This window comes from Lissotriton helveticus, chromosome 1_1, assembly GCF_964261635.1.
Source record: "Lissotriton helveticus chromosome 1_1, aLisHel1.1, whole genome shotgun sequence".
Classification (NCBI taxonomy): Eukaryota; Metazoa; Chordata; class Amphibia; order Caudata; family Salamandridae; genus Lissotriton; species Lissotriton helveticus.
This window is the reverse complement of record NC_136057.1, coordinates 7,533,586-7,546,309: the sequence shown is the minus strand read 5'-3', so window position 1 is coordinate 7,546,309 and position 12,724 is coordinate 7,533,586. Positions and strand designations below refer to the sequence as shown.

At 46.2% G+C, this 12,724-nt stretch overlaps 1 protein-coding gene across 1 annotated transcript in view; it reads left to right on the top strand.

Annotated features, from left to right (window-relative positions):
• LOC144808548 (uncharacterized) overlaps positions 1 to 12,724 on the top strand; it is a 271,476-nt gene that overhangs the window by 51,147 nt on the left and 207,605 nt on the right. The gene's annotated exons all lie outside the window — the stretch shown is intronic.

Genomic DNA, 12,724 nt, shown 5'->3' with positions numbered 1-12,724 from the left:
GTTTCGAATGCATGATGGAACTTTTCGTCGCACCAGTGTCTAACAGAAAAGGCTCAACTACGCCCGATGTAACCACTGCAACGTAAGGCCCACTCTGATCGACCGGAACTGATACTACTCCCTCTCTTTGTCATTGGCTGTCCTAGTAATGGTCGTTTGCAACAGTCTCATGTTCTATGTAATAATCGTCCACATTATATTGTGCAGATCGAACTGACCCCGTATTTCGCTGGTCAAAGCAATTATTCGCATCTGATTGATTTTGATGGCGATCAATCTGATTGTGGGATGAACCACGACCTCTACCTCGTGATGCCTGTTGAGGACCACCACCACGGTTTCCACGTGTCGACACACCATTCAGACGGTCCCGTAAGGCAAGACAATCATATTTTAGGTGTCCCTCTTTCCTACAATATGCGCACTGATTATACCCAAGTGAAGATCTATAATCAAAGTTGTCAGAGCGCGGCTGCATCCTATCGGGCTGTGCTCGTGGTCGATACTGCTGTTGTGAATCATTTTGGTTTGATCGTGGAGGATATGCTTGCTGCAATAAAACCTTCGTTTTGAGCTCCTTCGTTTTCTTTTCTACACGATCACTTTCTTCCTTTCCCCTATTTTCATAATATTGAGCCGTTGCTAGTATCTGTGCAGTGGTCGAAACTGCCCACGCACTCTCTGAATTCTTTAATTTGTTGCTTAACTCAGGCAACAAATTCGACACGAATTTGTCAACAAATAACCGCTGGCCTCCCTCAGCGCCCATGTCCTGGCCGCTGTGGTCGACAAACGCTTCCTCAAACCTTGTGAAGAAATCCGAGACACTCTCGTCTTTCTTTTGCTTACAGGCTGATAACTTATCCCAATTCACTTTCATCGCTGGCATGAGAGTTTTCATGAGCGTAATGATTTTCTGAGGCAAATCCAAGATCAGCTGGTCAGGCTTAGCTCCACCAACTTGTAATGCATCAGCCGCTATTAGGGCAGCCCAATCACCCCCTAGTTCAATTGCGTGGTTGGCTTGACGAATTTTCGCCCACACTGGTTGCGGTACAACATTACCGAACAACATGTCAATGTCAGCAAGGTTCATAATAGAAGCTTCCACCAGTTGGGATAGCTCCTTATAATAACCAGCCGGATTTTTACGCGGATCAGGCAAGGATTGCTTCACTTGCAACACTTCCGATCGTTTCCATGGGAGGTGTATCCATACTCTTTGAAAATGTGGTAAAACCGGAGGGACAGCAGTAGCATCACCAGGCACCCAAAGTGGCGGAACCTCTCTCATAGGATACTGACCAGGAGCTGCTTTCCAATTCTCAGTGTTATCATCTAATGACACCCGAGGATGCCCTGTGGATCTGACTGCTAACAAGCGTTCCAAGGCATGTCGTACATCTTCACCTACAATCATACCATTCGAAAAGTGACTCTGAAGTTCAATTATGTCGGGCGGTACATTATCTACATCATCGTTATACCATTCTTCCCTCAAAAAGTTACACATCTCTTCAAACACGAATCTCTGCGTAGGCTCATTAAACTGAGAAAACGTGTCAAAGACCACACGAGGAGTGTAGTTAGCAGGATGTCTTATCCACCTATGTGCCATGGTTACTAACGTCTCTTTCTCCCTACCACTAGGGATCTGACTCCGTCTCTGAGGAGTTTCAGATAAATCAGAGGAGAATAACGGACCAGAAAGTGGTGAATAAAGGGTAGCAACAGAGTTAGGAACACGCTTACGAACAGAAGGAGAAAGAAAAGCAGGGGCAACAACACTGGAGGTGAAGGAAGGCATAGTAGGAACGGACAAGGTAGTCGGAGTAACGGAAACAACAGTCTGCGAAGGTACAGATACAGGGGCAGTAGGAACAAACGTAGGGTTAACAACGGGCTGACCCGCAGCCGCTGGAGCAACAAGAGGAACAACAGGAGGAGCTACAGGAGGAGCTACAGGAGCAGTAGCACCCTGTACATAAGGAGGTGGTGATTTCATTAAATACGATAACAAGGAATCCTCCTTCGAATCTTCTCCTTCCTTCTCTGGACTAGTCGGTAAAACCGGATAACATTTATCTATTTTCATGTGATGCAATCTAGTAGAAATTTCCATTTCCTTTTCTTCTTTTTCCTGTTTACATTCTCGTATAGTTTGCATTATCGGAACGAACCCTTGTTTTTGATCCTTTTTAAGTTGTTTGATTTCTTTCTGCTTGGCCTCTTTACGCCATATCCGAAAGGAATCAAACATAGCTGGCCTAGCTTTCTTTAAAAATAATTTAGCCTCAAGATTATCCAAAATCGAAAGTTCAAAAGTTCCATGTGGTGGCCATCTAAGGTCACCGTCTTTCTTTGTATAGCGGACCCAGTAATCATTATATACTATAGGACCCACCCCATGTCGACTATAAAGATCATGTATCGGAGTTCCAACTGGAGGTATCGGACACGAGTCCTCCAACCGGGAATCCATTGCGCAACATTGGAAAATACGAAACAAACCACTATGGCTAGGCATCGTGCACACTAACCTAGTATCAAACTTCAAGGATTACCGAAGTAATTAAACCTCGTGTAAGTCAAAACCCTCGGTTTTTGGCAATTGCAACTGTCAAATAATACTAAGAACCAATACTAAGAACCACAAATGCAATGGAACCATGCAATACAACAAAGCCTTAAGGCTACCACAAAGCTCGGAGAGCTAACAACAAAGCCTGAGGAGGCTATAACAAAGCTCAGTGAGCTATTACAACAAAGCCTTAAAAGGCTACAACAAAGCTTTCGAGAAGCTAGAACAACCACTAAGGACTGGGAGCGACCCACAAATACTTAACTCAGAACTTCAATGGCGTCACCAGGAAGGCCCGTCTATCGTCTCGCTTGTACGTAAGGTCTGCGCCGGGCGTCGAAGACAGGTCGACAGTCAGGGCATCGGTCCGTCGCAGCCGTCAGGAGGCGGGAATCTTCGCAGGGAAAATCTTTGGGCCACTTATTTCGACAACAGGATCGATGAAGCGGGGTGCACCTTCCCTCGGAGATTTCACACGAAGTTCCTCACGATCATCAGGCTTTGGACCGGTACCGCTGAAGTCGCCCCACGTTGGGCGCCAACTGAAGGACTGGACTTTTAACAGAACCAGCGGTGCCAGGGAACAACACCTATAACCTTCATGGGATACCTGTTTCGGCGCACAAACTACAGAGACACGGGACACTTCCTTCGGCGTCAAAGATCAGCGTTTATTACTGCAGGGAAACAAGAGTCATTAGAAGTACATAGGCATGTAAGTTCTGCGAGTCTGCTTCGAATTGCATATGTAGGTCGCTCTCTTTTATACAAAATGTTGCCATTGCACAACATGTGAACAAAAGGTTATAATTCAGTTCCCACAGTAAAACTTCAAAAAGGTCGCTTTCATGTATTCATAATCCCGGAACATAATTACAGTAGTAATGTCGGTTCCCAACTGTAAAAGTACATCTTCCCACCATTAGGCACGCTCATTAGAGTTGTAAATGACAAGGAGAAAGAGACAAAGACAGCTGCAAGGAAGTCAGACACGTGTAGAGAAAAGAGTGTGGGGGTAATATCGGAAGCATGATCGTGGGATCAAAGAACTGGATCCCACCGCCTGCATGGCTGTCACAATAGACCGGTAAAACCAGATTACCCTCAAGCTGGGCCATCTGCCTTCGCTGTGTCATTCCTTCGGCCATAAAGACGCATGAAAGGAATATGCGTCTTCCGCCAGGCTTGGGAACTAGAAGGTCAGGGAGCGAACAGTTACCTGCTCGCTGACTACGTGAGGGCAAGAAACAAAATGGATGCCGTATCTAAAATGGAACCCGAGGGTTCAGATGAAGAACACGTAATATTAGGCGAACCCTACCAGGTAGTGTAACGAAAATACACACACTTGCCGAACTCGCCATTTACGGTTCGTAGATACCAAACTCGTCCATATTCGGTAATGCCCAGAACGCCGTAATAATTTTTACGGAACCTCATCACTGCCTGCTCTAATTCTTCCTCCACTCTAAGTATTTCATGTTCTGCTTGCACTAAATCTTTTTGCTTGTCTTTTTTCTTGTCCGCGATCAGGGATAGGGCTTCCCTGAGGATAACTGATTTGTAGGCTTCCCATACCGTTTGGGCTGAGTCTACAGTCCCCTCGTTTTCTTGGAAGTAGTGGTCTGTGGCTTGGGCTGTTTTCTTTTGAGCCTCTTGTGTCTTAATCTATCCTGTGACCTGACATCTGTGGCAGTAAGCATCTTGTACAGTTCTCAAAATATTAAACATGACTCTTCATAGCCGGGCTATGTGATCTGGTTTTACCTTGTCAAAGTAGAGGCTGACATACCTTTTGCTAAATTTGCACAAAATTCCAAGTTGTGAAACATTGGCCAAGCATAAAAAGCATTCTTTGTAAAAAAAAATAATTCAGCAAACAGAACACACTTAGAACACAAACATATCAAACATGGTCCAGTATTTTGAATTCCAATGAAAATGTCTGAATTAGGCCATGTTTGGTTGCACAAAATCTGTCAGGATACTTTGGAGAGTTAATTGTTTACTGTTGCTTTTGGAATGGTTGGGGCACTACTCCACCAATCACAAATTGAGAAGTGTCATCCTCCACCACATATGGAAGTGCGGAATTTGGATTTCTGAGAATGGGCACAGAGGTGAAACTCTCAACCTTTGGATGGTGGCTTCTGCTTTTGGGTTCCAAGAAAATAAATCTCCTTTCTGCAGCAGCGACTGGTTACAAGGGCAACAAAGCTACAGCCGTAAGCAATAAACGGTCTGTAGAAATGTGTAAACCCTGGGAATTTTTTGGTCCATTTAAATACCTGAAAGGGTGTTAAGTTGGTGTTGAAATGCAGCATTTGTTATGTGGAAAATAACATTTTCAAACTTAACGAAAAGATGGTGCACAGGTAGATACAGAAGGACAGCCTGCACCTGTTCCACAATCTCAATATGTGTGTATTATCATCTATGTAGACAGCCACACATACATCAAGAAAGACCAGAAGGACCTTTTTTATAAAAACCTCTAACTCTACTGGAGCATTAGAGAGCCCAAAAGGCATAATAGAGTGCTTGTAGAGATTGTATTTCATACAAAATGTGGTTTTCCATTTGTTTTCCTCACTAGCTCTGATAAGGTGGCATGCCCTGTGTAGGTCGAGTTGTGCATAAATGAATGGCTATCTTACTCAGTCCGGGTGTACTGGGATCTTTATAGTCACTTTCTTCATGGCTCTGTACTCTATCCTAGTCCTGCTTCTCTCCACTCTTTTTTGGCACAAAAAAAGCATTGAGGACAACGGAGATGCTGTGTGTCAGATTAAACCCATTTGCAGAAGCTCATCCTGATATTCGTACAGATGTAAATTTTATTTTCAGTTCAAGTGTATACTGGACTGCATGAGAAGATTGTCCCTCTTTAAAGGTCTATCCAGCAGTTAAAACTCCATTGTTGAGGGCAAGACACTAGCCATTATTTTCTTGAACACATCTCGGAAATCACTATTTTGAGATGGAAGGCAACCCTTGGGAGTGGTTTCCACCTAAGCCCGAGACAACGGGTTAACTGACTGTGCAGGTTCCTCAGAACAAATCTCGTAATAACGAATCAAAAAGCACTTATTAATCTTTGGAATATGTGCATAGAGACATGGGCCTAGATGTATCAAGCCTTTTGCGATTCGTTAAGAATTTCGGCCATAACGAATCGCAAACTGACTTTTTGCATCTTTTGGAATGTATGTGAAATTAGAAAAATAAGGAAACGCAAAAAATTGCGATTCCTTATTTTGCTTAAGCATTTAAGGAATCGCATTTTTAAATTGCGAATTCAGGTTAAGGAATCGCAAATTAACACCAACTTGAGGTTCGTGTTAATTTGCGAAATCCTTTTAAAAACCAAAATTTGGCAATTTTGAGGGTGGTATGTGACACACATACATGCCCATAGGGCATGTATGTGCGCCATATGCGCACACATGTAATTTTCAGGGGTGCAACAGGGTGTCCATGAGACACCCCTGCACCCTTGAAATAATTCTCAAATTGCGATTAGCAAATTGCGAATCGCAATTTGAGACTTAATTCGCAATCATTCCTATGGGCCTCCTGGCCCATAGGAATGAATGGGAAATTATTCCTTATTTGCGAATTCGCAAAATGCGATTCCGCAAATAAGGAATAATGAGGAATCGCAAAAAAATTGCGATTTTCTACATACATCACATTTTGCGAATTCTTAATAGCGATTTGGTAAAAATCGCTATTAAGAAATCGCAAAACGTAATGTTGATACATCTAGGCCATGGTCTACTCAGTATGAAACCAAATGATGGAGCGTAATTAAGACCATTTTCACATTTTATGATATGATGTTCCCTGAGGACAGTTCAGTGCCCTTTATGGTTCCAACAGGTTTGAGTGCTGTTTCTTATGACTAAGTATTGCTAAGAACTTAGCATAGGTTATGTCAGTGAAATTCCCTGTCGCTCTTGAGTCCAGGAGGATTTATGGCTTCTTGACGTAGTGTGGCCATACTCTGGATGTGGCTTTTTTAGTCCGTGGGATCCTTGAATCCTACTCTAGCCTGACACTCAGATAGGGACTATGGGCACGACGTTTTGGTTGCCTTCATGGGGACAATATTGACTATACTGGTGATTAGGAATTAGGGGCCTTACAACAACTAGACAGCACACATGTGTTAGCCACAATCCTATATGACATGGTTCCTGTCACATGGATGACATCCTAACTGGTAGTGAGTAAAGGTGGAAGCTCCTGCTAATAATGTCCAGCAGTGCAGCTGGATAAGAGTGGGGATGTGTACCTCTGAAAAGCTGTGACACTTAGTCCAGAAATCATAGGAAAATATTACAGTCAATTTCCTTCTCTTTAGGTTTAGGTTAGAACTTCCTTTGTCCCTGTAAGAGACAGAAAAGTCTTTGGTCCAGATACTTCTGCTTTGCATTCTCTTCCTCCTCCCATAACCTTTCTCCACATTTTCTTGTAGATTTTGCGTGTTATAAACTTCTTCTGTACTAAAGGGCTCTGCCCTAGTTCACAGTAAACCTCCTACCTCTGTATCTGCCTCATTTCCGTCATTGGGCTTTTCCCTCGGGGCGTCTCCGCGAGGCGTACAATGTTCACACAGTGTTGATGGCAGTGTTCGGTCCACCCACTTTGTCCACCCACCCGGCAGCATCTTCCAGACAGGTAGGACTCTCTTCCGTCACCAAGAAGTCAGACTCCCATCCCTCCAGAAATCTCCATCACACCGTACTCTGGAGTCTGCACGCTGCAAGTTTCATAATTAACTGCTCCCCTGACTAACCACCTCAGGCCAGCTCCTAATGCATCCAGCTTCTCAGCCTCCAAAATACCCCTCCTTGGCCCAGGTGCTGGGCAGGGGTATGGAATAAATACTCCACATTAAACAGAGGTGAAAAGGATTTGTTCATGCCAGAAAAGGTGAAAGGTTGCAAAGCTAGTAACCAATGGAACACTGTTTGGATTGAGTCCCTGTTGTTTGCTAACCAGACTAGTAGTGTGTGGTTAATATCTCGGAGATTCTGCTGCCACTTGCGAGGCAAACATTCTTTCTTGATTGTTGCTTCGTTTATTTTACGTGGCAACAGGTTCATGCTAAAGTATAGCATTTCATGTATGATGGGGACATTCTGGGATAGGAGAACTGGTAGGTCCACCCCAGCAGCATCAGTCTGCAACAAAAAAGATATCAAAGCTGGGGTACTGAAGCACAGGGCCAGATGTCAATATTTTCTTTAACTGGGCAAAGGCTTGTTCTTCTGGTCGCCTCAGAGCAATATGTTAGGCATTGTCTTTTGTAACAAATCAGGAAGGAGGCTAGCAACATCTACAATTGTAGGGCTACATTTTCTGTAATAACCCAGAAAACCTAGAAAAGCTCTAACTTTTTATTTGTGTTTGGTTGAAAAATGGCCCTTAGTAGCTCCTCTTTGTCAATCTGGAGTTGTATTAACCCATTGTCAAGTGTGTATCCAAGACACAGCACTTCTTTGGTGAAATGATGCTGGGACATGACCAGTTACCGGTGGACTGGTGCAGGGTTCAGTACTATCCATTGCTCGCATGTTTTCAGTTTCTTCTTCTTCTGGCTTCTGGAATACGATATGGTTGTATCTGGATTCCCTACCTGGTTTTTGTTTATTTTGTGTTTAATGAAAGAGGTGTGGCAAGGAAAAACTGGAAACAAGTCTTTAAGTTGTGTGAAGAAGCTCTGAAGACCCACTGACTGAGATACTATTGATGTGCTTTGTTCACAACATTTTCTGCCACACTCCCGGTTACTTATGAAAAACATGTCTTCCTCAGACTGAGCGGCCGTAGTTGTAATACGCAGTAAAGAGTCTTGTTCTTTTATTACATTTTTAAACAGATTGATATCATCGGTCTGTAAGTGCGGGTTTTATATCTTGTTGTTCAGTGCTGTACGTTGCGGGTCCCAAAACTTCCTTCACTCCATGGGGTCCATTCCACGGTGCCAAAAGTTTATTTCCCGAAGAAGGTATTAGGAGTAGAAATGTATCCTAGTCCTATTACCTACTAGCTTTCGTACTCTGACACAATATATCAGAGCTGTTTCCTCCCCTTCTTCCTCCCAGTCTTCTAGTCTGATGTCCAGAAGGTTACAGGACAGTCTTTCAAATAACAGTTCAAAGGTGTGAATCCTGTAAAAGATTTGGGGTTCCTTCTAAGGGCAAGCAAGGCCAATGATAATACTTTGCCCCAGTTCTTTCTGACTGCCCTGGTCACTTCTCAGATCTTCTGTTTGATCGTTTGGTTCTATCCTTCAACCACTTGTCTGTTTGTGGATGGCATATGCTCCTTTAATTTGTTTGATGTGAGGAAGGTGACAGTTGTTTGAACAAATGGGACATAGATTTGTGTGTGGTCACAAATAGCTTTCCTTAGGGAGGTCTGTGCGAGCAACGAATGGCAAAAGAACATCTGCAGTGCGAGTCACAGGCGCCTCTCTTAACAGGAAGGCCTCTGGGTAACAAGCGGCATAATCCACGGTGGTTTAACTGCCCCCTTTAGACCCATGCCTGCCCCTTGGTAACGGATATAGGGAACTTTTCATATGCAACTTGGATTTTTTAGTTGCCGTGTGGTTCACTTCTGGCAGTGTGTAGTGGTCTCTCCATGCATTCCTGGCAAGTAAAATGAGTTTTATGCGGCCCTTGATGTCTCGCTGTCTAGTGAACGTGTGCTGGTTGGAAGACCACCTTCCTGAAAGACTGAGGTGCCAGAAGCTGTTTTTCTTCTGTTTGAGGTACCACGTAATATACTAACCAGCTAACTTTTGAAAACAGTGACTAGTGATTGCCAGAGTACCGTCGTCCTCTGATGTGGCTTGGAGTAAGGCATTTTGTGGAGTATATATTATTTTTATTTTCTGAACGTAGTGCAGTTGTCAGTCTTATGTTGGTTGTGTAGCTCGGAGAAGCGGCCCTTTTTTTCACTTCTTTTTACTTTAATACTTATGCTTTGTCTTGTGCTTTTCTGTGGTTTGGGGGCCTCTATTTTGGATACTTCTGCCTCTTGGACAAGAAGACTGCAACCAGTCAGACATGGAGGGAATTGAAGGGAAAAATACTTGTAAGGCAGGAATGTGCCCAAAACCCCCAGTCTAGGTAACCGAATGTTGGACTTGGCCCTTATGGCAGGTTCACCCCTAGACTTTTTGCTTTTAATGGTGACCGGGTGATGGTGATTTTTGGTTTCTGCGCACTTTCACTGTGTCCCAGTGGAAAGTGCGTTCGCACTTTGAGTGCGTGGAGTAAGATTGGCCTGCCCTCCCATAGGAATGCATGGGGAATGTATGTGTCCCTGGTAGTTCCTGATGCGTGGGGTGTACAGGCTCGAGTCTGGTATGTGTGTACTCGTGTGATTGAATGCTGCGAGATGGTGTATGCGGCATGTATGTGTCTAGTGGGGAAGTGCCACTTCTAGACATGGCTATGTGTGTGCTGTGAAGGTGCAGGTGTGTGATTGGCTGGAGCTGGCTGGTGAGCCTGGCTACAGGAAGGCTGGATGGGTCTGCCCGGTGGTGAGTGGGATATAAGCATGCTGATGGCTGGGGAGGAGTGTACCTGTGTCCTGAATGAGGCTGGGTTTTCCCCAGTCAATGCTGGCTCCGCCCCTGTGGTGCGACTGATGACCCTAGCCTTGCCAGTGAATAGAGAGGGTGGTTGAGCCCATCAACAGTGCTCACAGACCAGCTGCGACTGGTTTCTCCCCCACCCTGCACCTACAGACAAAGGTATGTGATGTATAAAAATGGGGCTGTGTCCCCACACAAACTGTTCTATTCCAGGATCCTGCCTGAGGGGGCTGCTGCTGTTGCTGGGCCAGAGGACCGCCACTTGGAGTGTCTCCCTGCCTGGAGACCCAGTGAGCTGGCTCTGGGCCCAGCCTTGCCCCCTGCCTGTCTCCAGACCTTGCTGGAGCTTTGCTGTTGCCTTCAGCGTTGAGAGCGCTTTTCATTTACCCCTTAAGCGCTTGGGAGCGCTGTGGATTGCCTCTTGCGCTTGAGAGCGCTTTATTTCTATTTGAAGCGCTGGGAGCGCTTTTCCTCTGGTCCATAGCGCTGAGGAGCGCTTTATTTACCGAAGCCGGTGCCCACCCGGCATTGGACCCATTTTGCCGATTTCTGGCCAAGCGAGTGCCCACCTCGCTTTGTATTTTAACTTAAAACCGGTGCCCACCCGGCATTGCCCCGAGATCACCGCCGCAGCCCAGGAGAGTTTGCAGCTCCCGCTGGGCGGCCACGCTGCCTACAACGACCCGGGAGTGCTGGGTCGGCCGGCCAATCGCTGCGCGGCCCGGGAGAGGCGAACCGGAAGTACCGCCCCCGCAGCCGAGCAGCAAGGAGAGAAGCAGCCGGCCGTGTCCGAGGCTCCCCGAGTGAAGAGAAGCCCGCACTGCCGGAAAGGAGAACCGTCCCGCCAACGAGACAGCCGGTGAGTGGGGCCCGGGAGTGCAGAATCGGGGAGGAGGGCGTCGGGGCACATTGCCGGTGCCCGCCCCTCCCCGTCAGTGTGAAGAGCCGGTTGAGGCTCTTGGGGCATCCGTATTAGCTTCTGAGTCCCCCGTGAGGGACTCCAACAAAGCCCACATCTGTGTTTAGGAGCCCCGAGGCTCCTGGGGGCAATCTGTTCGTCGAGCCCGAGGGGCTCAGGGCATTCCCGTTTTCGAGCCCCTGCGAGGCTCATCGCCCACAGTTAGTTTACGAGCCTGCGAGGCTCAAGGAGGGCATTTCTGTATTGAGAGCCCAGAGAGGCTCCTGAGTGCCATATTTCTTACAGATCCCTGAGAGGCTCCACATGGCCCATTTGTTACGAGCCCAGAGATGCTTGAGTGCCAGTTCAGAACCCAGAGAGGCTCAGAGGGGGCATTTTGTTGCGCAAAGAGCCCAGCGAGGCTCAAAAGGGGCCAGTCATTTGTTTAGAGCCCTGAGAGGCTCAGGGGGACATTTGATTTCTTCAGAGCCTGCGAGGCTCCCACGTTGGCCCCATCATTGTTCTTTCAGCTGCCCAGCACTTCGTGGGCAGCTGCCACGTTTAGGCCCCCCGACTTTGGACACAGGGCGTCCTAGCCCCAACAAGGCCAGTTGGCCTAGGGACAGTCACAGGTGGTGACTTATGTGAGTTTGGCGCATTTGTTCTTTTTCTGCACCTCTAAATGTGTTTTTATGCGTCATGTGCCTGGTTCTTACACCTCTGAATGTATTGTTGATGCATCATGTGTTTTCCTTCCTTACACCGCTGAATGTATGTTTATGCTTCATGTGTTATGTGCTTACACCCCTACAGGTATTGTGATACTTAGGTGGTTGTTTTTCTCCTAGTGCAGGTGGTGCTAGTGAGGTCCTGGTTACCAGTGATTACTGGTTGTGTACTTATGTTCTAATTTGTGCTACAGTGAATTTACATTCTATGTGCTATGTTCTAAAGTGATATTCAAAGTGTTACTTCTAAAAAGTGCTGATTCCTGACAGTGGTCCAGGTGGCCCTGTCTTGTACATATCCCCTGTAAATTCTGCCCGTGCCTGTTGGCACATTGTAAAGTGTGTGATTTATCTAATGTGTTTTGGTGTAATACAAAGGCTATTTTTATATAACCTTGTGTGGAGTTTCCTTTGTGGTGGGCCCTGGGTGTTGTGGCTGGGGGTGCGTGCGCAAATACTTAACTCACATCGCCTCCAAGTTTAGCCTTGCTGCTCGCGCCACGTTACCTAGAGGGTGAGCAGGGGTTATCTTGGCGTGTAACTCCCTTGCCCTAACTTAGGAGTGGTGGTCTCTGACTGACTTTGGCGCAAGCCCTGGCTAGCCGGGGATCCCATTTCTAACACCGAAGTAAAACTCAAACTGTCAACTTTGTATCCACATGAATGCCTGTGACTGCCCCACCTGCCCCTTTGCAAGGCCCACAGCAGACCCCTCCTCTGCACTCCCCGCAACATAGATATGGGTTGAACCCCAAGAGCTCTTACTTCCATGGTACAGGTTTAATGCTCAGACAGCGGCTTTGTGCTGTGTGACCCCAGCCACCACATTTCAAACATTGTGGTCCCATTTGGGAACGATTCCCCTGTAAGACAGAGAAAGTGCTTTGGTCCAAACAATCTCT